This window comes from Sorex araneus, chromosome 2 (genome assembly GCF_027595985.1).
Source record: "Sorex araneus isolate mSorAra2 chromosome 2, mSorAra2.pri, whole genome shotgun sequence".
NCBI lineage: Eukaryota > Metazoa > Chordata > Mammalia > Eulipotyphla > Soricidae > Sorex > Sorex araneus.
The window spans coordinates 327,080,361-327,104,679 of NC_073303.1; the positions used below are offsets into that span (position 1 = coordinate 327,080,361).

Sequence of the window (24,319 nt, forward strand, 5' to 3'; positions counted from 1 at the left end):
GTTTTTAATTTCTTTTACCAACTACCTTTACTTTTTTCCTTCATTTTTCTTCTTTATGGGGCGGGGGGTGTCACACCCAACAATGCTCAGAGCTTATTCCTGTATTCAGGTATCATTCTGGATGGGCTTGGAGAACCACGTAGGGTGCTGGGTACAGAACTAAGGTTGGCTTTGTGCAAGGCAAGTGTCCTATCCATTGTATTACCTTTCTGGTCCCATTTTCCTTTTTTTTTTCTAAGCAAGGCACTTTGAATAATACTGCAGTGAACTCAGAAGTATGAGTAGCATTATGAAATAATGTTTTTGGTTTTTTGAGGCAAATGCCTAGAAGTGGACTTACTGTATCATATGGAAACTCAAAAATAGGTCTCCGTACTGTTTTCTATAGGTGCTGACCCAGATGACTTTCTTACCAGCAGTGGATGGAGGCTCTTTTTCCCCACATCCCTCGCAGCACTGGTTATTAATATTCTTTTCAATGTATGCCAGTTTTACTGGTGTGAGGTGATATTTCATTGTTGTTTTGATCTGTATTTTCTGGAGGATAAGTGATGAAGAACACATTTATGGATATTCTTACACAAATGCTATTTTATAGTCACCATCTGTATATCTTCTCTAAGAAAGTATACGGTCAGCTCTTCTCTCCATTTATTTATTTATTTATTTTTGCTTTTTTTGGGTCACAACAGAGATGCACAGGGTTCACTCCTGGCTCTGCACTCAGGAGTTACCCCTGGTGGTGCTCAGGGGATCATATGCAATGCAGGGAATCGAACCTGGGTCAGCCGTGTGCATGGCAAATGCCCTACCCTCTGTGCTGTTGCTTGGGTCCCTCTCCTCTCTATTTTTAAATGGGGTTGTTTTTGTTGTTAGAATTGTGTGTGTGTGTGTGAAGCAAGAAAGTTTTACAGTAACTTTACAGTTTTTAAAATCCTGTGAGGAAAGATAGAGGGAGAAGTACATATTTGAGAGAGAACACAGGCATCTCCAGGTGGAAATAAACGAAAAAAGAAACGTGGAGACAAGCCAGTAAGATGCATGTTCCGGGAGAGCAGGGCTGTGAAGAGTGAGCCTGTTGTTGAGTTTGTGACAGTGACAAAGACCCTGTTGACATTTCTTCTTCGTGTCTTTTCTCTGTGTTCTTAACACCACATCCACATACATGCGTACCACAGGTGGCTCACACTCATATATGGATAACACAAATTGCAGTGAGGCTTTAGAGCATTATTTCCTTTCTGCTTCTCTGCCCTTTGGCTTTCTTTCCTCTTTCTCCTATAAATTTCATTTCCTGCTTGGTTAATTCCCGTCTACTACTGACGTGAATTTCCCCCTAACTCCTTAACTTCTAAAAAAATTCACTTGTATCACTTGTCATCCTGTTGATCTTCGATTTGCTCAAGCAGGCGCCAGTAACGTCTCCATTTGCTTGCTCCAGGCAAAGGAAGAGCCTCAAATCGTTCATTCAGGGATTTGACGAAGAAATCTGACCATCTAGTTGGTGGGTGACCACGAGGTCTTCTGACATCCCGTGAAATCCAGTCGTTAACAGCTCTAGTCCAGCGGTCATCTCTGAATCACATTACATGACTGGCCCATTTGAGTTTTGATGCAAACAAGACAGCATCCCTGATTCTTGACCGTCGACGGAGGTCAGAACTCCGGATTCCTTCTCTCACTTGAGTGAGACATGATATTCCCAGCATAGCTCTTTCGATTCGTCTTTGGGATACCCTAACAGCATTCTCATCCTGTTTGCATAGGGCCCAGGTCTCTGAGGCGTATGTTAGTGCAGGAAAAACAGTGGAATCGAAAAGATGTGGAGGTTCTTCATTCTCTTAACCACTTCTTCGACGCTCTTGAAGGCATTCCACGCTGCTCTCTTCCTCCTGTGCAATTCTGGCACCAAGTTGTTCCTCATGTTGATTTCTCGACCCAGGTACGCATAGCTGCTGCATTTGGAGATGTTGGAGATGTTCGTTCCATTGAGAGCAAATGGAGCTTCAGGGACCATTTCGTTTTTTATGAACATCATCTTGTTGAGATTCAGCTGCAATCCAACCTTTCCACACTCATGGTCGAAGTCGGCCAGCATTTGTGCCGCTTGGCTAATGTTTGGTGTTATGAGAACGATGTCATCAGTGAAGCAGAGGTGATATAATTGCCCACCGTCTATCTTAACTTCCATTCCTTTCCATTCCAGTCGTCGCATGATGTTTTCGAGGGTGGCACTGAAGAATTTTGGTGAAATGGTATCACCCTGCTGCATCCCTCTCTTTACATCAATGATCACTTCCTTGTAGAATGGTGAGATCCTGGTGGTGAATCCACAATATAGCTCTCAGAGGATTTTGACCTACTGAATTTGAACGCCCTGTTTGGCCAAGCCTTCGATTACTGCCTCAGTCTCAACAGAATTGAAGGCCTTCTTTAAGTCGATGAACGTTAGACAGAGTGGCATCTTGAACTCTAGTGAAACTTCAATCAGTTTGGTCACAGTGTGGTCTATTGTGCTGAATCCCCTTCGGATTCCTCTTTCCCCTTTGGAAACTCTTGAGCTCTTTCTTCAATATAGTGTGGCGTGAGCCTCAGGCAACCACTAGCTAATGTCTGAGCTCACAAAGCTGTGCAGAGATGCGATAAAGGAAGACCTCCAAGAAAGAAGAGCAGCAGTGTTGGCCAGTGCAGCAGAAGCCGGGAAAAGTATTTGCAACTCTCGCCTGTCCTTCACCAACTACAAGACCAAGATGACTGCCCTCCGACATCCCGATGGATGTATCACATCCTCCTGAAAGGCAATGGAGAGGATTATTCACGACTTCTACTCGGATCTCTTTGACAGCCATGTCCACCTGCCCACACACCAAATTCCGCGGGATGGATATGTCATTCCCAATGTCCTCCCTTCTGAAATCCGACAAGCCATTTTGTTGGTGAAGACGTGTACAGCACCTAGTCCGGAAAAGGTCAGACCTGAACACCTGAAGAATCTACTGCCAGTATTCATCAATACACTGGCCCAACTCTTCACATGCTACCTGTCTGAATGCAAGGTTCCGTCCCAGTGGAAAACCAGTAGGACCGTTCTGTTGTACAAGAAGGGAGACATCCACGACATCAACAACTATCACCCAATTTGCCTGCTGTATGTCATCTACAAGTTGTTCACTCGTGTCATGCTGAAGAGAATAGGCAGAACACTAGGCAAAGGACAACCATGCGAGCAAACCGGGTTTTAAAAAATATCATTGATTATAAGGGAAAGAAACAATTCTTTGCTCTGACTCCATTTCCTTCCCCACCCCAAGTTCTCATGATACCCCAATCTTTCTTCATTTAAAAACATCTCAAAGGTAGTACAGATTTTCCTATTTGGCCCCTGCCTTTGACTCTGAGTGTTCTTCCACTGGCACTTCTCTCCCTGGAGTCACAGTGACAGGGACTGTCAGGCTTGGCAGTTGCTTCTTAGTCCTACTTAATTGTTGGTCGGAATTGGACAGTGCTGATCCCCTAGCCCTTGGGGAATTATTGACTTCTCCTTTCGGTTTTCTTGGAATAATTCCTGACTCTGAATGACCCTCCTGTTTTACTTCTTCCCATTCATCTCTTTTCTAACATAGATATTTGTCCTCCTTCCTTCTTTCCTTCCTTCCTGCCTTCTTCCTTTTGCACCCTCACTCTTCCCCTTTTCCACCCTCACTGCTGTTTATTGCAGTTATTAGCAGTCTGTTGCTTTTCCTGTAGTTCTTATTAGTGTGTTTCTGTCTTTATTTAGGGAACATCCATGTTTTCTCTTGCCAAGACTATCATATTATCATTTTTATTTTTATGTTATTTTTTTAAATTTATTTTATTCTTTAATTAGTGAATCACCATGAGGGTACAGATACAGATTCACTCATTTTCAAGCTTGTTTTTCCCTCATATAATGTTCGCAAACACACCCCTCCACCAGTGCCCATTCTCTACCACCAATAAACCCAGTTTTCCTCCCACCCCCCAATCCCATCTCCCCCGCCACCCTGACTCTGTGGCAGGGTATTCTCTTCTGTTCTCTCTCTCCAATTGGGTGTTGTGGTTTGCAATAGGGGTATTGAGTGGCCATTGTGTTCAGTCTCTAGTCTACTTTCATCACGAATCTCCCTTCCCGTGTGAAATCTCCAACCACATTTTACTTGGTGTTCCCTTCTCTATCTGAGCTGCCTTTTTCCCCAGCATGTGAGACTGGCTTCCAAGCCATGGAGCCAACCTACTGGTACTTATTTCTACTATTCTTAGATGTTAGTCTCCTACTCTGTTATTTTATATTCCACATATGAGTGCAATCTTTCTATGTCTGTCTCTCTCTTTCTGACTCATTTCACTGAGCATAATACTTTCCATGTTGATCCACTTATATGCAAAGTTCATGACTTCATTTTTTCTAACAGCTGCATAGTATTCCATTGTATAGATATACCAGAGTTTCTACAACCAGTCATCTGTTCTCAGACACTCAGGTTTTTTCCAGATTCTGGCTATTGTAAATAGTGCTGCGATGAACATACTAGTGCAAATGTCATTTCGACTATATTTTTTTGCTTCTTCGGGGTATATTCCCAGTAGTGGGTCAAATGGGAGCTCAATTTCTAATTTTTTTTTTTTTTTTTGCTCTTTGGGTCACACCTGGCGATGCACAGGGGTTACTCCTGGCTCTGCACTCAGGAATTACTCCTGGCGGTGCTCAGGGGACCATATGGGATGCTGGGAATTGAACCTGGGTCAGCCGCGTGCAAGGTAAACGCCCTACCCACTGTGCTATTGCTCCAGCCCCCTCAATTTCTAATTTTTTAAGAAGCGTCCATATTGTTTCCCCAAAGGTCTGAACCAGTCAGCATTACCACCAGCAGTGTAGAAAGGTCCCTTTCTCCCCACATCCTCTCCAACAGCGGTTGCTTTTGTTCTTTTGGATGTGTGCCATTCTCTGTGGTGTGAGGTGGTATCTCATGGTTGTTTTGATCTCCATCTACCTGATAATTAGTGATGCAGAGCACTTTTTCATGTGCCTTTTGGCCATTCGTATCTCTTCCTTGGTAAAGTTTCTGTTCATTTCTTTGGCCCATTTTCTGATGGGGTTGGATGTTTTCTTCTTGTAGAGTTCAACCAGTGCCTTATGTACCCTTGATATCAACCCCTTATCGGATGGGTATTGGGTGAATATCCTTTCTCACTCTGTAGACTGTTTTTGTATTCTGGTCACTGTATCTTTTGGTTGCAGAAGCTTCTTAGTTTAATGTAGTCTCATTTGTTTATCTCTGTGTCCTCTTGGTTGGTCAGTTGCATGTTATTTTTGAAGAAACCATTAGCTTCAATATCGTGGAGCATTTTGCCGACCTTCTCTTCAATGTAACTTATGGTTTGTAGTCTGATGTTTAGGTCTTTAATCCATTTTGATCTGATTTTTGTGCATGGTGTCAGGTCGAGGTCTAAACCCATTCTTTTGCATGTGGTTGTCCAGTTGTGCCAGCACCATTTGTTAAAGAGGCTTTCTTTGCTCCACTTCACATTTCTTGCTCCCTTATCAAAGATTAGATGGTCATACATTTGGGGTTGTGTGTAGGGATATTCCGTTCTGTTCCATTGGTCTGTGGCTCTGCCTTTGTTTCAGTACCATGCTGTTTTGATTATTACCACTTTGTAGTAAAGTTTGAGGTTGGGGAGGGTGATGCCTCTCATCATCTTTTTCCCAAGAATTGTTTTAGCAGTCCGTGGGCGTTTGTTGTTCCATATGAATTTCAGGATTGCTTGATCCATTTCTTTGAAGAATGTCATGGGTATCCTTATAGGGATCGTGTTGAATCTGTATAATGCTTTTGGGAGTATTGCCATTTTGACAATGTTGATTCTCCCTAATCATGAGCAGGGCATATGTTTCCATTTCCTCACGTCCTCTTTTATTTCATGGAGTAGAGTCTTGTAGTTTTCTTTGTAGAGATCTTTTACTTCCTTAGTTAAGCTGATTCCGAGGTACTTGATTTTCTAGGGCAAAATTGTGAATGGGATTGCTTTTTTCACGTCCCTTTCCTCTGTCTCATTGTTTGCATATAGGATGGCCATGGATTTTTTGGTATTGATTTTATAGCCTGCAACTTTACTGTACAAGTCTATTGTTTTTAAGAGTTTCTTAGTAGAGGATTTAGATTTCTCTAGATATAGTATCATATCGTCTGCAAATAGTGAGAGTTTGATTTCTTCCTTTCCTATCTGGATGCCCTTAATATCTTTTTCTTGCCTAACAGTTATTGCAAGTACTTCCAGTACTATATTGAACAGAAGTGGTGAGAGTGGTCATCCTTGTCTTGTTCCTGATCTTAGAGGAAAGGCCCTTAGTTTTTCCCCATTGAGGACAATGCTTGCCATAGGCTTGTGGTAGATGGCTTCAACTATCTCGAGAAAAGTTCCTCCAAAACCCATTTTGGTGAGGGTTTTCATCATGAACGGATGTTGGATCTTGTCAAATGCTTTCTCTGCATCTATTGATATGATCATACGGTTTTTATCTTTACTCTTGTTGATATGATGGATTATGTTGATTGATTTCCGAATGTTAAACCATCCTTGTTTGTATCCCTAGGATAAATCCCACTTGGTCATGGTGTATGATGTTTTTGATGAGATGTTGGATCCTATTTGCTAATATTTTGTTGAGGATCTTCGCATCCGTGTTCATCAGGGATATTGGTATATAATTTTCTTTCTTAGTGGTGTCTTTGTTTGCTTTTGGTATTAGGGAGATACGTGCTTCATAGAAACTATTTTGGAGAGTTCCTGTTTTTTCAATTTCCTGGAAAAGCTTGAGGAGAACTGGAAACAAGTCCTCTTTAAATGTTTGGAAGAATTCGCCAGTGAATCCATCTGGACCTAGGCTTTTGTTTTTCGGGAGACTTTTGATTACAGTTTCAATTTCCTTGATATTAATGGGTGTATTCAGGTATTCCAAGTCTTCTTGGTTCAGTCTTGGGAGATTGTAGGAGTCAAGGAATTCATCTATTTCCTTTAGGTTCTCTTGTTTTGTGGCATATATACTTTAAAAGTAGTCTCTGATGATGTTTTGAATTTCATTGGTTTCTGTAGTGATGTCCCCCTTTTCATTCCTGATTCGGTTTATTAGGGTTCTTTCTTTCTTTGTGAGTCTTGCTAGTGATTTATCAATCTTGTTTCTTTTCTCAAAGAACCAGCTCTTGGTTGCATTGACCTTTCGGATTGTTTTCTGGGTTTCCATGTCATTAATTTCTGCTCTAATTTTTATTATTTCCTTCCATCGGTCTGGTTTGTGTTCCTTTTTCTGGTCCTTTTCTAAGGCCTTGAGCTGTGAATTCAAGCTATCTGTGTAGGCCCTTTCTTCCTTCCTATAGAATGCTTGCAGAGCTATAAATTTTCCCCTTACCACAGCTTTAGCTGCGTCCAATAGGTTTTGGTAGCTCTTCATTTTCATTTGTTTCGAGGTATCTCTTGATTTCTTCCTTGATTTTCTTACTGACCCACTCAGTGTTCAACTCTGAGCTGTTTAATTTCCAGGTGTTTGCTTTGATTCTCTGCATCTGTGTGTGGTTAGCTTCTATCTTCAGCGCATCATGATCTGAGAAGGTAGTTTATACAATTTCTATTTTTCTGATTCTATCAAGGTATGTTTTGTGGCCCAGTACATGGTCTATTTTGGAAAATGTTCCATGTGCACTGGAAAAGTTGTGTATTCTTTCGTTTTGGGGTGTAAAGCCCTGTATAGGTCTATTAGGCCTCTCTCTTCAATTTTTTTCTTCAGTGTCAGTATTTCCTTGGTGAGTTTTATTCTTGTCGATCTATCCAGAGGTGATAAGGCGGTGTTGAAGTCTCCGACTACTATTGTTCTGCTAGCAATGTCCTCCTTAAAGTCTGTTAGGACTTGTTTTAAGTATTTAGCTGGTCTCTCATTAGGTGCGTATACGTTTAAGACTGTGATTTCTTCCTGTTGTACATATCCCTTGATAAATAGAAAGTGACCTTCACTGTCCCTTCTAATCTTTTTTCAACCTGAAATCTATGTTGTCGGACATTGGTACGGCAACCCCAGCTTTTTTGTGTTGTTTGCTTGCAGGATTGTTTCCCATCCATTGACTTTGAGTCTGTGTTTGCTCTGACTGTTCAGGTGTGTTTCTTGTAGGCAGCAGAATGTTGGGTTTTATTTCCGAATCCATTTTGCCACTCTGTGTCTTTTAATTGGTGCATTTAGGCCATTGACATTGAGAGACATTATTGTTGTGGGACTTTGTGTCATCTTTTTGCGGGGTTTGTTGTTCTTGTCGGGTTTTTCCTTGTCTTACAAAAGCCCCTTTAGTCCTTCTTTTAAGCTTGGTTGTGAGTCTATGAAGTTCCTTAGTTGTTGTTTATCCATGAAATTGTGTATGGTTCCTTTGAGTTTGAGTGAGAGCTTAGCCAGATAAAGTATTCTTGGTGAGGCGTTCATGTCATTGAGTTTTTTCACTATATCCCACCATTGTCTTCTGGCTTGGAGGGTTTCCTCTGATAAGTCTGCTGTGAATCTAATGGGTGCTCCTTTGTATGTGATTTCTTTTTTTGATCTTACTGCTTGCAGTATTGTATCTCTATCCATGGCATCCATCTTTCTGACTATGATATGTCTTGGAGTCTTTTTATTAGGGTCCTTTCTAGCTGGCACCCTTCTGGCTCCTAGGATCTGAACATCTGCCTGATCCACCTCTAGGAACTTTTCAGCAATGATTTCTTTAATTGTGGCTTTCTCATTAGGGTTGCCTCCCTGTCCTTCTGGAACTCCAATGATTCTTATGTTATTCCTCTTGGCATCATCCCCTAGGTCTCTGATTCGCCCTAGAGCTATTTTAAGATCTTTTCCAATTGTTTGTTGTAGCCTGTGGGATTTCTGTTGCTCATCTTCAAGCTCGCTAATTCTCTCTTCAGCTGTAGCCATTCTACTGTTGAGGGCTCCCACTGTGTTTTTTATTTCGCTTACTGTGTCTTTTATTCGTGACATTTCTGAATGTAGCTTTCCTATTTCTGCTCTCATTTCTTCCCGTAATTTCTTCACTGACTGCTCCACCGTTTCTTTAAGCTCGATGAACATTCTCAGAATTTCTTCTCTGAATTCTTTATCAGAGAGATCACATTTGTGGGAAACCCCTGCTGAGGCTTCTGGACTCTTCTTCGTCCTCTCCTTGCTGTGGGGATTTGCGCTGTTTCTTCATGCTGTCACGGTTGTATGGAGGTGGGACCTTCAAGTTCACTAGAGCTAATCTCTCTTTTCGTGAGTTTTCGATATTTCAGTAAAATTGGAGTTGGCTAGTGGTTAATTTAGTCTTTTGTGTTTGAGGTAACTGGGGAGATCTCCACAAAGTTAGTTAATGGGGATTGGGAGGTCTGTCAAGTACACTAGAATAGGGGAAAATAACTGTGGCTGCTCCCGGCGACCACGCCCACTGAAGCGGGGCCTCGCCCACTACCAAAGAGGTCACACCCCTTTTGGCCACTGGTCACTGGCTGGAGATCCGGTCGGGGGGCTGGACACACAGCGCAGGCACCACGGCTGAGAAGCTCAGTGAGGGAAAGAAGCGCACCTGGATGAGGAAGCAAGAGGTGCAGGCTTAGTGCGGCGAGGGGACGGAGTCCCTGTCTGCTGGACACTGGCTGGAGATCGGGTCCCGGGGCCACACGCATGGCCCACGGGCACCGACGGCTGGGAAGCTCCCATATTATCATTTTTAGTCTCCAATATCTGTATCACATCTACTCCATTCCTCCCTCCCTCTCTCCCTCCTTCTCTCCCTCCCTCTCTCCTTCCTTCCTTCCTTCCTTCCTTCCTTCCTTCCTTCCTTCCTTCCTTCCTTCCTTCCTTCCTTCCTTCCTTCCTTCCTTCCTTCCTTCCTTCCCTCCTTCCCTTCCTTCCTTCCTTCCTTCCTTCCTTCCTTCCTTCCTTCCTTCCCTCCTTCCCTCCCTTCCTTCCCTCCTTCCTTCCTTCCTTCCTTCCTTCCTTCCTTCCTTCCTTCCTTCCTTCCTTCCTTCCTTCCTTCCTTCCTTCCTTCCTTCCTTCCTTCCCTCCTTTCCTCCCTCCCTCCCTCCCTCCCTTCCTTTCTTCCTTCCTTCCTTCCTTCCTTCCTTCCTTCCTTCCTTCCTTCCTTCCTTCCCTCCTTTCCTCCCTCCCTCCCTCCCTTCCTTCCTTCCTTCCTTCCTTCCTTCCTTCCTTCCTTCCTTCCTTCCTTCCTTCCTTCCTTCCTTCCTTCCTTCCCTCCTTTCCTCCCTCCCTCCCTCCCTTCCTTCCTTCCTTCCTTCCTTCCTTCCTTCCTTCCTTCCTTCCTTCCTTCCTTCCTTCCTTCCTTCCTTCCTTCCTTCCTTCCTTTCTTCCTTCCCTCCTTCCCTCCCTTCCTTCCTCTCTTCCTTCCTCCCTCCCTTCCTCCCTCCCTCCCTTCCTTCCATCCATCCTTCTTTTTTGTCCTTCCTTCCTAAGAAAGCAATTGTCTTTTATTGGTTACTTAGATTTTTCCATGTATTTAAAATTCAATATCTCTGACTATGTATCTTTTCTACAGCATCATGAGTTTGTCACCTCAATTTGTGGTATTCTTCCAAGTTGACAAGCTACCTGAAGGTCCTCTTTTCCTTCTCTCTTTTTCTTTCTCACCCCCCTTTTCTTCTTCACTCTTCCCCTTTTCTACCTTCCTGTTTATTGCAGTTATTTACAGTCTGTTGGTTTTTCTGCTGTTCCTATTAGTGTGTTTCTCTCTTTATTTAGGGAACATCCGTGGTTTCTCTTGCCAAGACTATCATATTTCCTTTTTTGTCTTTAATATCTGCATCACATCTGTTCCATTATTACTGACCCCTGATCTCTCTTGGGAATTCTGACTGTTGCTGAGAAACCCCACTGGTTCTGTGAAGCATAAGAATAAGCACCAAGAAGGGATAAGTGTTAGAACACTGTATGGCTTTAACACAATCATGAGCAACTTTGGAACTGTATATCTCACAGTGATGCAACAGAAAATGATAAAAAGATAAAAGATAAAAACTTAATGAAGACAGAAAATAGAATAAACACCAAACTCTTCAGGCAGAAGAGTTTAACAATGAATTTTATTGTCTCATCTTCTCTTTCAGTTTGTCAGTCCAACTTTCTGTCTTTGAGTCCATGCACAACCTTTGAGCGTTCTGCAAAAATTATGTGTCACATTAACCAGATACCAGCAGTGATCCGAGGAACTCTCCGCTTCCTTACCTCTCTTGCTTTGTTCCTGCTATTCCCAAGGATTGCCTGTTAGGTTTTCTCAGTCCCCCCAAACAACCAAGACTTATCTCGTTATAATCAACCTTTATTTATTTTGTTCCCAGACACAGTGTTTGGATTTCTCAATTATTGACTTTTAACACTGGTGTCCGCCTCTTGACTCATCAAGCTATTGTGCTCCCTTCCCATAGGTTAGGTGCGGGATCCTATTTGTTGGCACATTTGTCTCCTATGATGGATTGAATGCTGTGGTGAATCCAGCTTTCAGTGCTTAGTACCTGCTTTGCCTAGGGATATGAACAATAAATGCTTTCTAAATTCATTTTTACTGAAATGAGAAGCAGCCTGAATGCATAATGAAAAATATTTTGGGTAGAATATGAGGAAGTTTTTATTGCAGTGCTGTTACAGAGTTATTAAGCGAGTTTGGAAAGTGTAGTTCTATCCAGGATGTTGCTGCTTCTGGGGTTTATTACCCAGTGATTAGTTGTTAACATTTTGAAAAATTGTGTCATTTCTTATTGGCACACAAAAAATGACATTTTAAAGATATCAGTGTGTAACAGAGTTTGTTGTTTGCTTCCAGCAGTTGTTTTTCTCTCATATGGAGCCCTGGGGATAAATCCTGGGTCAGCTGAGTGCAAGGCAGTGCCCTACCTGCTGTCTTATCTCTCCAGCCAGGGTCATACTTTCTGGCAGTGAACTCACACCTTTCAGTTGTGGTGTATGCTGGAGTTGCACCCACTTAGTTTTGGTGCTTGAATAATACCTGACCCTAAATGCAGAGTGACAGGAATTACTTATGATGCCAGCAATCCTGGATCATGGCAGAGCTGCCAGGTACAAGCAGCAGAGCCTTTGGACTGTGCTTGGCATAGGTGGCAGCATCAGGAATCAAACTCATGGCCTTTCAATTGCCGCTGAGCCAGTTCTTTGGAGCCTGTGTTACAGCATACTTCTTAGGAAGAGCCGAGAATAAGAATTTTAGTGCCTATGTTTGAAGAGCAGACATTTAAGAATAGAAGTACAAAATGAAGGTTTAAAAAAGTTAAATTAAGTAAATTCAGTTATTGTTATTCTGATTTGCAATGATTGGGCTCAGATTTGATTTTCTAATCTAGAAAGTTCCTCTAAACTACATTTCCAGTTTGATAGACACCATACTCAATATGTGATGTGCTTCACTTTGGTGATGTTGTTGTTCAGTTTTATCAGATATTGTGAGCATTTTGTAAAACGAATGTCACTGATAGCTGGAAGAACTGTGTGTATCTCAGAGCTCTGCCGCCTCTAAGGACATAGGCTGACTTGCTACAGCGTGCCTGTTCATTCATAAGGTTGTATATCATGTGCACATAGCAGTAAGAACATATTACTGCAACCACTTTCAACATAGTCCAAAAAAAGAATCTGCATCTCCTTGGCTATTCTTTTTATTATCTCATACTTAAATTTTTTAGTATATGTGCTCCCAAGCGAGCTCATTGAGGTTTCTCGAGAGTTCAAGATGCCGCTCTGTCTGATGGTCATCGATTTAAAGTAAGCCTTTGATTCTGTTGAGACTGAAACGGTCATTGAAGCCCTAACCAAACAGGGTGTTCAAATTCAGTATATCAGGATCCTCCTCAAGCTGTATTATGGATTCACCACCAGGATCTCACTATTCTACAAGGAAGTGATCATTGACATAAAGAGAGGGTTTTGGAAGGGTGATACCATTTCACCGGAACTCTTCAGTGCCACCCTTGAGAACGTCATGCGATGACTGGAATGGGAAGGAATGGGAGTGAAGATGGATGGTCAGCAACCACACCACCTTTGCATTGCTGATGACATTGTTCTCATAACACCAAACATTAGTCGAGTAGCACGAATTCTGGCCGACTTTGACCATGAGTGTGGAAAGGTTGGACTGCAGCGGAATCTTACGAAGACAATGTTCATGAGAAATGGACTAGTTACTGATGTTCCATTTGTCCTCAACAGAACAAACATCTCCGAATGCAGCAGTTATGTATACCTAGGTAGAGAACTCAACATGACAAATGACCTGGCACCCGAGCTGCACAGGAGGAAGAGAGAGGTGTGGAACACCTTCAAGAGCATCGAAGAAGTGGTTAAGAGTATGAAGACCCTCCGGCTCTGGGCACATCTTTTCGACTCCACCGTTCTTCCTGCACTAACATACTCCTCAGAGACCTGGGCCCTATGGAAACAGGATGAGAAGGCTATTCGGGTTTCCCAAAGGGGAATTGAAAGAGCTATGCTTGGAGTATCACGTTTCACTCAATGAGAGGAGGAATCTGGAGTCCGGACCTCCATTGACTATCAAGGATCAGGGACGCTGCCTTGTTTGCCAAGGCATCAAAAATCAGATGGGCCGACACGTAATGCAATTTGGAGACGACCACTGTACTGGAGCTGTTACCAGCTGGATTCCACGGGATGTCAAAAGACCACGTGGCCACCCACCTATGAGATGGTCAGACTTCTTCGTCAAGACCCTGAACGAATGGTTTGAGGCTCTTTGTGTCCCTGGAGGCAGCAGACACCACTGGGCTACACTAGCACTCAACAGGGACGAATGGAGACGTTGCTGGCGCCCGCTTGAGTAAATGATGAGCAACGGGATGACAAGTATACAAGTGCTAGTTAAATTTGCTTTTCTTAGAAGTTGAAACATTTCCCAGTCCACAGTTAAAGTTTCTGTGAAGTTGTACTTGTCCTGTATTGTGAGTGTCTGGCAGCATCTCTGGTTCCAGTGTGGATATGTCTTACCCACCATTATGTGTGTATCTGTATGTGTGTGTTTGGGGAGGGGAATGTGCAGGGTGATTCCTATGGCCCTGTACCTGGGGTCTCAGGAAGGAAGTATAAAAGGCATGCTGTAAGAATATAACCTGCACAGTGACTTACCAGTAGAATCCTGTCAGTAGAAACAGCATTGCAGGAAGCAGTGCACACTTAGAGGCAATTAGAAACCAGCTCCTAATATTGCCTTGGCCAATGAACTCGGCTCAAGCATCTTGCCCTCTTGACATTCTACTTGAACTGTCTTACATTCTTTGTGTGCGTGTGTGCGCGTGTGTGTGCGTGTGTGTGTTCTTCTCAAATTCCTGCCTTTGCTTTTGCCAATTTGATGAATGCTCCTACAAACCTCAGTGTGTGTAAGGAAGATCGAAACAAACTGCAGTAGTGTCAGGTGTCCTCTCAGGTGCAAGCTGCAACTTTTGGGGGGTAGATCCTCATTTATTTTCCATCAGCCTTATTCTTCTTTCCCATATGTGTCCATGGAAGAAACGTCTAAGGCCTTCCTACCCAGTGGGTAAGTGGTTCCTTTGCATTCAGTGGCCTGGGCACTGGGAGCTACAGAGTCATCTTCCATGGTGCTCAGGTCTTGGGCAGGGAACTGCTGGTCCAGCACAAAGGGCACCTGCACCATTCAGATCTGTCTGCAACCTCAGGCTGAGAATCAGTAAATGGACAGGCTGGGGCAGTCCGTTCACCCTGAATTTCCTCCCTGGTCACAGCCTTCTTGGAGGCAGCTGGCTTGTGCTTTTCAGTGTCGTCAGAATCTCTGGAGAAGCACAGGTCAGGCCTCTAGTGGGTGTTCACTAGAGACAGTGCTTCGCATGAGCCAGGACCACCATCCACCACATGAGACCCACCGCGTGAGCATTCTTTTGGGGATCTTAAAGCAGGAACTACCAAGTTGATTAAAAATAAAGGTCAGGTCATCCCTCAGACCCAAGTAGGGAACAAAACAACACATAAGATATCAGATCGTATTTCCAATTTTTTTCATAATTTCTAAACTTACACGTAAAGCATTTTGATTTGTGGCAAGGATCACCATCAAACTCTACTTGCTGGGCCAGAGAACCTTGTGGTGTTAGCAGAGCAGAGTGCCAGCACTTGAGAGCCCATCTTACAAGTTGCTACTTTTTGTGAAATAAGTTGTAGTTTTTGTTCATCTGTAAATTTAGCTGAGAACTACAGATGAAGGTGAGGAAATATTTACTTCACCTTCATCTGTAAAGGAAATACAACTTCTCTCTCTTCCTCTCATGACTGTTTATTTCCAAATTGATCCGAATTTGTAGGGACACTGAGCTGGTGGTGCCCAAAAGGAAATAATCCAGATAGCCAGAACATTAGGACAGGGCAGGTTCTGAGGAGTTACCTCATTTCTTATTTGCTTCAGGGTATCCCCTGGAGGTGGTCATAAGATAGTTTCTTGTTGCCTCCAGGGTTCTGATGAATCATTAATTTCAGTCTTCCTTAGTACACAGCTGCAGGCTATGAAATTGTGCTACTGCCGCTGCTGCCAGTGCATGAACTTGGCTCCTTGGAAACGGCTACTTGAGCTTCCTTGTTCAATGTTGACCCCTTTGCGTTCAGTGTTGCCCTACAAGAGACATGAGGACCAGGCACTTGTAGCTACTTTTGTCTTTGTTATGTAAGTAATACACTGAACAAATAAAAAGAATATTTTGTACATCAAATCTATTAACCTTTGTCTTGCAGTGCATGTTGGACCTCATTATTTTTCTTTTGTTTTTTTTGGACCACATCCGGCGGTGCACAATTTTACTCCTGCTTTGTGCTCAGGGATCTCTCCTCGTAGGCTCAAGGGACCTTAGATGGAGTGTCGGGGATCCGACGTAGTTGGCTGTGTGCAAGGCAAATGCTCTACCTGCTGTACTATCGCTCAGGCCCACGGCCTCATTCTTTAACACAATTATCTGAATTTCTTTATTTTCTTTTTATTCATATGTAAACATGTATCATTTTAGTTCCAAAGGAAATCTAAACTGTACTTTAAAGGTGGCTAACTTAATATTTACTAAAATAGTGACATATAATCTCCATAACCATTAGTTGTATCTGTTAAATTTTCCCCAACTTTGTACTACGTTAGGGGTTGCATATATTTATTTTTCTTTCTTCCCTGTAGTATATAATGTAAAAATTTGAATAGGTCCAGGACCATCAATACCTTACTTTTGGTTATCAGTATGTGTTGTTAACATCACTTTTAAAAGTTTTAGTCAAATTTATACAAATACCATCAATTTCTCTGCAGACTTAATTTTATTGTGCCTTTAAGTGTAGCACTGTAGTCCCGTTGTTCATTGATTTTGCTCGAGCGGGCACCAGTCTCCATTGTGAGACTTGTTACTGTTTTTGGCTTATCAAATATGCTACGGGTAGCTTGCCAGGCTCAGTTGTGCGGGTGGGATGCTCTAGGTAGCTTTACGGGCTCTCCAAGAGGATGGAGGAATCGAACCCGGGTCTGCCACGTGCAAGGCAAACGACCTAAACGCTGTGCTGCCACTCTACTGCACCCTTCTGACAGCTCAGCTGGTAGAGCAGAGGACTGTAGACAGCTTTTAAGTGTAAAAGCACTAATCTATTTAATTATTTAGAACCTTTGAAACACTGTGATTTCTAAAGTTCTTCATAGTACAGCAGTTTCAGGCATTCAGTCATTAAGTCCCACCAGAGGGGCCACCTCCCCACCAGTGTCGCCGATTTCCAACCACCCCAAACCTGTCCCCTTAGCAGGCACAGACAGATTTGCTTCATGTTGATTGTTGCATCAAATTTGAAAGGGAATTATTAGAAAACAGATCAATAAAAGTCAATTTATGATCATTGTGGTTATATCTTGCGAAGGTGTTACCAAAGTCATGGTCTGAGGACTTACTGAGCTGGCCGGTGTTGGTCGAGCCATTTGTATCACTGCTTTTTGCTCAGTGTGGGCTTCTGCAGACTTTCCCATCAAATTTGCTGTGCTCCTACTGGGCTGGTGGTGCTGTGAAATATGGAGGAGGTGTCACTCCAGCATGCTCTGGGAGCTATTGAGCAGGGCCGCTCTGTCAGAGGAGATTGGTGTACAAGTACTGGGTCTCACTGTGAGGGACTCCCAGGGGCCACAGAGTCTGCAGATTGAGTTATCTGGGACAATTCTTCACCTTAGCTTCTTTTCTAAAGGTAGCACTGTTGCCTTGTTGTTCATCAGTTTGCTCGAATGGGCACCAGGAATGTTTCCATTATGAGACTTGTAACTGTTTTTGACATATCGAACATGCCATGGGGAGCTTGCTAGGCTCTGCCATGCAGGCAGGATACTCTCGGAAGTGTACCTGGCTCTCCGAGAGGGATGGAGGAATCAAACCCAAGTTGACTGCATGCAAGGCAGACACCCTACCTGCTGTGCTATTGCTCCAGTCCATTTTCAGTATTAATTTAATAGGAATTTGTGTGTGACAAGCTGAAACAATATATTTTTTAAAATTTATTCTTTTATTGAATCACCATGTGGAAAGTTACAAAGCTTTCAGATTTAAGTCTCAGTTATACAATGCTCGAACACCCATCCCTTCACCAGTGCACATATTCCACCACCAAGAATCACAGTATGCCTACCCCCCATCTCCCCACTTTCCCAGCCCCCCACCTCACCTGTGTAACTGATAAATTCCACTTTACTTTGATTACATTCAATATTTCAACAAAAACCTCACTATTATTGTTTGGAGTTTCTCCCCCCAAAGTTGGACCTGCTGAAAAGGAAGAATTTGATAATTTGTTTTCCATTGCTGAGAATGAAGAGATATGAGGTCGAGCGGCCGCACTAGCAGCCACACAATTTTGAATTTCTGTATTTTAGTAACTAAGTCCAGAGAAATTTTGGATTTCTGTATTTTAGTAACTAAGTCCAGCGAAATTTTGGATTTCTGTATTTTAGTAACTAAGTCCAGAGAAATTTCTGCCGAACTTGCATCATTGCAAGCTCTATGCTACTTTATATTCCACATGAGTGCAGTCTTTCTATGTCTGTCTCTCTTTCTGACTCATTTCACTCAACATGATACTTTCCATGTTGATCCACTTGCATGCAAATTTCATGACTTCATGTTTTCTGACAGCTGCATAGTATTCCACTGTGTAGATGTACCAGGGTTTCTTTAACCAGTCATCTGTTTTGGGGCACTCTGTTTTTTCCCAGGTTGTGGCTATTGTAAACAGTGCTGCAATGAACATATAAATGCAAATGTCATTTCTATTATACCTTTTTGCCTCTCTGGGATATATTCCTGGGAGTGGTATTGCTGGGTCAAATGGAAGCTCGATTTCTAATTTTTTGAGAATCATCCATATTGTTTTCCAAAAGGGCTGAACCAATCGGCATTCCCACCAGCAGTGAAGGAGAGTCCTTTTCTCCCTACATCCATGCCAACACCAGTTGCTTTTGTTTTTTTGGGATGTGGGCCAGTCTTTGTGGTGTGAGATGATATCTCATTGTTGTTTTGATCTGCATCTCCCTGATGATTAGTGATGTTGAAAATTTTCTCATTTGCCTCTGAGCCATTCGGATTTCTTCTTTGGGAAAGTTTCTGTTCATTTCATCACCCCATTTTTTGATTGGGTTGGCAGTTTTCTTCTTGTGGAGTTCAACCAGTGCATTGTATATCCTTGATATCAACCCCTTATCAGATGGGCACTGCGTAAATATCCTTTCCCATTCTGTAGATTGTTTTTATATTTTGGTCACTGTTTCTTTTGAGGTGCAGAAGCTTCTTAGTTTGAGATCAATCAGTCACAATCACAATATCCCGTTAATCACTGATGGGCTCTGTAACCTCTCTTTTCGTCCTTTCCCTGAGATCTTAGAAGTCTATCTCGACTTGGCCCTCCTAACGATGTTGCACTGAGGGCTCTTCAGGGTCAGGGGAATGAGATCCAGCTTGTTACTGGATTTTGCATATGAATACACATGGGAAACTTGCAAGGCTGTCCCATGTGGGCAGGAAACTCTCCGATGATTGCTAGTTTCTCCCAGAGGGAGAAGTAGACCAAAGATATCGCTTCTGAGAGCTTGCTTTTAAGTCTCTCTCTCTCTGAATGTTGGCTGTTGATGGGATCACACACACCTGGATTCCTCTGCCAGTACCTTCATGCATGAGGACTGTCCGAACGTGTAGCGAGGAGCCTCCAGCATGTCTGTAGCTAGGTTCCGGTGATCTTCGGCCACTGGGAGCTCTGCTCGGGATGGGGAGGGATGCTGGAGCCCATCCCCTCCGAGGGGCCCTTAGTTTGAGATCGTTCCATTTATTTATCTGTTTTCACTTGCTTGGCAGTGGCGTGTCATCTTTGAAGATATCTTTGAAGATACTTTGAAGATACATCTTTGAAGACACTGGCTTCAGTGTCTTGGAGGGTTTTGCCGGCCTTGTGAGACAATATTTTATAGTGGGACTCCATAGGATTTTTTTTTATTCTTGGGATTTTGTTTAAATCCAGAAATTTCCAGAAATATGACTTCTGTAAACCTTATTTTTTTAGGATTTTAAAATAACATGCTTAATGTAATAGTCTATGTTGTAAAGAACCAGTGTAACTTTACACACATATGAACATGCACATGCCACATAATTTAGTACCTGAAATATAATAGGCATGTGTTAAGTGACAGATAATATACAAATATAGACTACATATTAGAAATGTTTGCCAAATGATTAATGATCGGGACATTTTTCTATAGCATCATTTTAGTTAAAATTAATTGACTTTAGGATTTATTAATCTGTATATAATCTGACATTCTATGGAATGAATGTCATATTTGTAATATGTTGAGAAAATTATATAGCAAATAAATCCAGTGCCTGAAGCAGATGTATCTCATAATTGCTTCCTTTTCTCCAGAAAATTGAGAAATGAGTTGGTGAAGTTAATATTTTGAATTCATGTTTGAAGCTGAAGCTGCTACTACTATTCTCCCTGCCTACCTTCCATTTTATTCATTATGCATATTTTTGGCATGGCATGATTATAGCTCAAAGGATACAATTTTGAGCAATACTAATAAAATATCTTCATTTAGGATCGTGCATTCTAATTACAAATAATCAAACTGAAATAATCGCATTCTATTAAATAATAAAGAATCTTGAAGTACAGTGATGAGTATTTGTAGTATATTGGTTTCCTGTAGAGTACTGGTACTGAAAAAGCTGTCTTGAGGCTTTCAGGAGCAGGAAATCTTGGTATTTCCTCATCTTGCTTGTAGGGACTCTAATCTGAGTTTTTTCTTTGCCTTACAGAAATATTTTTAATCTTAAAGTTCAGACTATGTTTTCTTTTTTAAATTTTTTAAAAAGGGTCATTGCATCCTTATGTAATCATAAAAGATGGTCTTAGATATGATGTACCACTGGTGAAATGGTAACATATGAAAATTGGAGCAATTGGAAATATGATTAAATTGAGAAATGACAATGTTTTAGGAACACAGCTGTAGTAGGAAATGAGATAACTGTATGTGCTTTAGAGTCGACATAGCTGTAATGTTTTATTGTAAAACACATAATTGTAATGTAGTAAAGTGTTTATTAGAAGGGTGTTGAGTAATCTTACTGGAGAATTATCAGTGTTTGTCAGATTATTCTTTCTGTTTAGAAAAATGAGATCTCATGTTCTAAAATTGGTAGCACGTCATTAAGTGCAGTACTAAGGTAATGTGTAAACACAATAAAAGGGGCAAGAGGTACTCTGTCTCTCTCCCCCGCCCCCCCCCCAAACCCGGTCAATGGCAAAGGGCAGGCGAAAGAAGGAACGAGGAACACGATGGTTGGTCTCAGTTGTGTTTATTCCAGTCCCATCTCCATTCTCCTCTGATTCTCCTCCTGCTTCTTCCTCTCCTGTGCTACTTCATTCTCCTCGCTGGATCTGGCTCTGGAACCTAAGCTTCCTGTGGCAAGGGGGACAGGACACACCAATGTTGTCCTACAGGGTAACAGACTCTGAGTTCCTCCATGAAATCACAGTGTCATGAGGTTTCCATCATGAAACCTCACTATTTTCAGAGAAAACTAGAACAATCAATCACAGCTGTTAACTTATTTGTTGCTTATTTAAATTTTGTATACAGTAGTACATGAATTGCTTGCTCTCTCTGTTTATTTTATGGCTATTGGTATATTTTTATTTATTACTATGCTTAAGGGGCTGGAGCGATAGCACAGTGGTTGGGCATTCGCCTTTCATGAGGCTGACCCGAGTTCGATTCCTCTGCCCCTCTCGGAGAGCCTGGCAAGCTACCGAGAGTACCGAGCCCATGGGGCAGAGCCTGGCAAGCTACCCGTGCGTATTGGATATGCCAAAACCAGTAACAAAAAGTCTCTCAATGAGAGATGTTACTGGTGCCCGCTTGAACAAATCGATGAGCAACGGGATGACAGTGACAGTGACAGTGACTATGCTTAAATTACTGTTTCTCTGTTGATAATTGTAGGAGTAGCAACAGAATTTTGACATATATTGTTTATTTTTTTATTTTTATTTTTTTAAATTTTTAATTAGTGAATCACCGTGAGGATACAGTTACAGATTTATACAATTTTGTGCTCATGTTTCCCTCATACAAGGTTCGAGAACCCATCCCTTCACCAGTGCCCATTCTCCACCACCAGTAAACCCATCATCCCTCCCACCCTCCCCAAACCCATCTCTCCCCACCCGACCCTGCCACTGTGGCAGGGCATTCCCTTCTGTTCTCTCTCTCTAATTAGCTGTTGTGGTTTGCAATAAAGGTGTTGAGTGGCCGCTTCTGCACCGCAAAAGATACAGTGACCAGAATACAGAGACTATCCACAGAATGGGAAAGGATATTTACACAATACCCATCAGATAAGGGGTTGATATCAATGGTATATAAAGCACTGGTTGATCTCTACAAGAAGAAAACATCCAACCCCATCAAAAAATGGGGCGAAGAAATGAACAGAAACTTTACCAAGGAAGAAATACGAATGGCCAAAAGGCACATGAAAAAGTGCTCTACATCACTAATCATCAGAGAGATGCAGATCAAAACAACCACGAGATACCACCTCACACCACAGAGACTAGTACACATCCAAAAGAACAAAAGCAACCGCTGTTGGAGAGGATGTGGGGAGAAAGGGACCCTTCTACACTGCTGGTGGGAATGTCGACTCGTTCAGCCCTTTTGGAAAACAATATGAACGATTCTCAAAAAATTAGATATATTGTTTATTTTTAATCTACTACTCAAGGGACTTCTTGGAACATCCATTGGAGCTTACAAAATGCATTGTAAATGATTAAAAGTGTACATAAAATTTCCTGCCCTAATTGATGAATTTTTATGTTTGTGATTCCATCAGGTTGCTTTATTGTCTTGGGAGGTTTCAAATATCTGACTTCGAGGTGTACTTGCCACCTGTCACCAACAATGCAATGCAATTCTGATCTTTTACCATCTGTAACATTTGCTAGAAAATTTTGCCATATGCCAGATGTTCAATGCATTTTTGACCAGTTTCTCCAAGGATAAGTGTGTGTGTGTGTGTGTGTGTGTGTGTGTGTGTGTGTGTGTGTGGCGGGGGTGGGGGGCACATGTGAACTTATCACAACACCCTTTCACCCCCACTTCTTTTATGGACAAGGAAGTACAGGCTTACAAATAAATGCTTGAAATTGTGTATAGTACTGAACTATGTATATCATATACTTTCTCCTATACACATACCTATTATAAATTTATAGATTAGACCTAATAAGATTAGAAACAACAACTAATAATAAAACAGACAATTATAACAATACAAGTCATGTTCATGTGGTCTCTGTAATTCTGTTTGTCTATTCTCTGAAAAGATCTGTAATATTTTTGGATTGTAGTTGACTGAAAAGTGAAACTGGTAATAAAAAAGAATGACTGTCATACTTGTAGACAAATATAAAATGCAGAAAGTAAAAATTAAGGAAATAATATTTACATTGATTTTATTATCCCACATAGCCAACTGCAATATTGCGCCATTTCTTTTTATTGCATTTCTATTATTATTTGTTTGTATCTGTGAATATGTGTATATGGGATCTTATATGAAAAGTATTTTATAGATAATGTTGAGTAAACTAATACCTTAATATTTTACCTTAATATTTTTCATCTATATGTTTTTAGTATCTGTGACATAGAATATAAAGTTAAAACAATTACTAATCTTTTTTGTAAGATTTTTAAAAGTACCTATTCATATAGAACATTGAGAAAGTGGGGCCGGAGCGATAGCACAGCGGGTAGGGCGTTTGCCTTGCACGCGGCCGACCCGGGTTCGATCCCCCGCATCCCATATGGTCCCCCAGGCATTGCCAGGAGTAATTCCTGAGTGTAGAGCCAGGAGTAACCCCTAAGCATTGCTGGGTGTGACCCCAAAAAAAAAAAAAAGCAAAAGAACATTGAGAAAGTATACAAAGTATGAGGAAAATTGGGAAGAAATTTTAGTGTTGTTACCTAAAGCTGACTTTATTTAAGATTTTGGTTTACATAATTTTAGTCCTTTTATTTCTGTTACATATTTTGCCAGAAGAGATCTTTGTTTTCTAAACTCCTTTTTTCCCACTTAGTAGCATATAATTAACTTAGTCTTTCTCTGCCATTAAGCAATCTTCTACAATGTAATTTTATAGCCTGTTATTAAAATGACATGTCTATGTAATGCATTTAATTAATCACCTCCTGGTGGACCTTTTAGTTTGTTTCTGTTTTATTAATATGAAAAATTCTAAAATAAGAAAAATTCTTTGTCTTTTTCTTCTGAACACATTCACTCTGCATTAAGACTAATTTCTGAGAATTGCTGGTTCAAGGTATTCTAATGCTTTTTAAGTCCTCTGACACATATTTCCATATTACCTTTTCAACACTTGTATCAGTTGACATTCATACCAGAGAGAGTGCTAAGAACAAAACAAGCTGATAAAAAATAGTTTCAGTTCATCTTAAAATTAAACAACAATTTAAGTTCATCTTAAAAATAAACAATTTCTCTTTAAATTTTAAAGAGAAAATTCAAGTAGTAGAGCACAAGTCTAGCAAGTGAAACACCTTGAGTTTGATTCCTGGGCCCACGGGCTCCGCTGAACTGCACTGGCTATGTCCCTGCTCATCCCCAGCCTGCCCTCGTGGCCCTCAAACATGGCGTGGCTGGATCCTAGGTA

The 24,319-nt window shown here is 41.7% G+C and overlaps 1 protein-coding gene across 1 annotated transcript in view; it reads left to right on the top strand.

Moving 5' to 3' along the window:
- The window catches only part of L3MBTL4 (L3MBTL histone methyl-lysine binding protein 4), a 487,327-nt gene that overhangs the window by 134,380 nt on the left and 328,628 nt on the right, over nt 1-24,319 (top strand). The gene's annotated exons all lie outside the window — the stretch shown is intronic.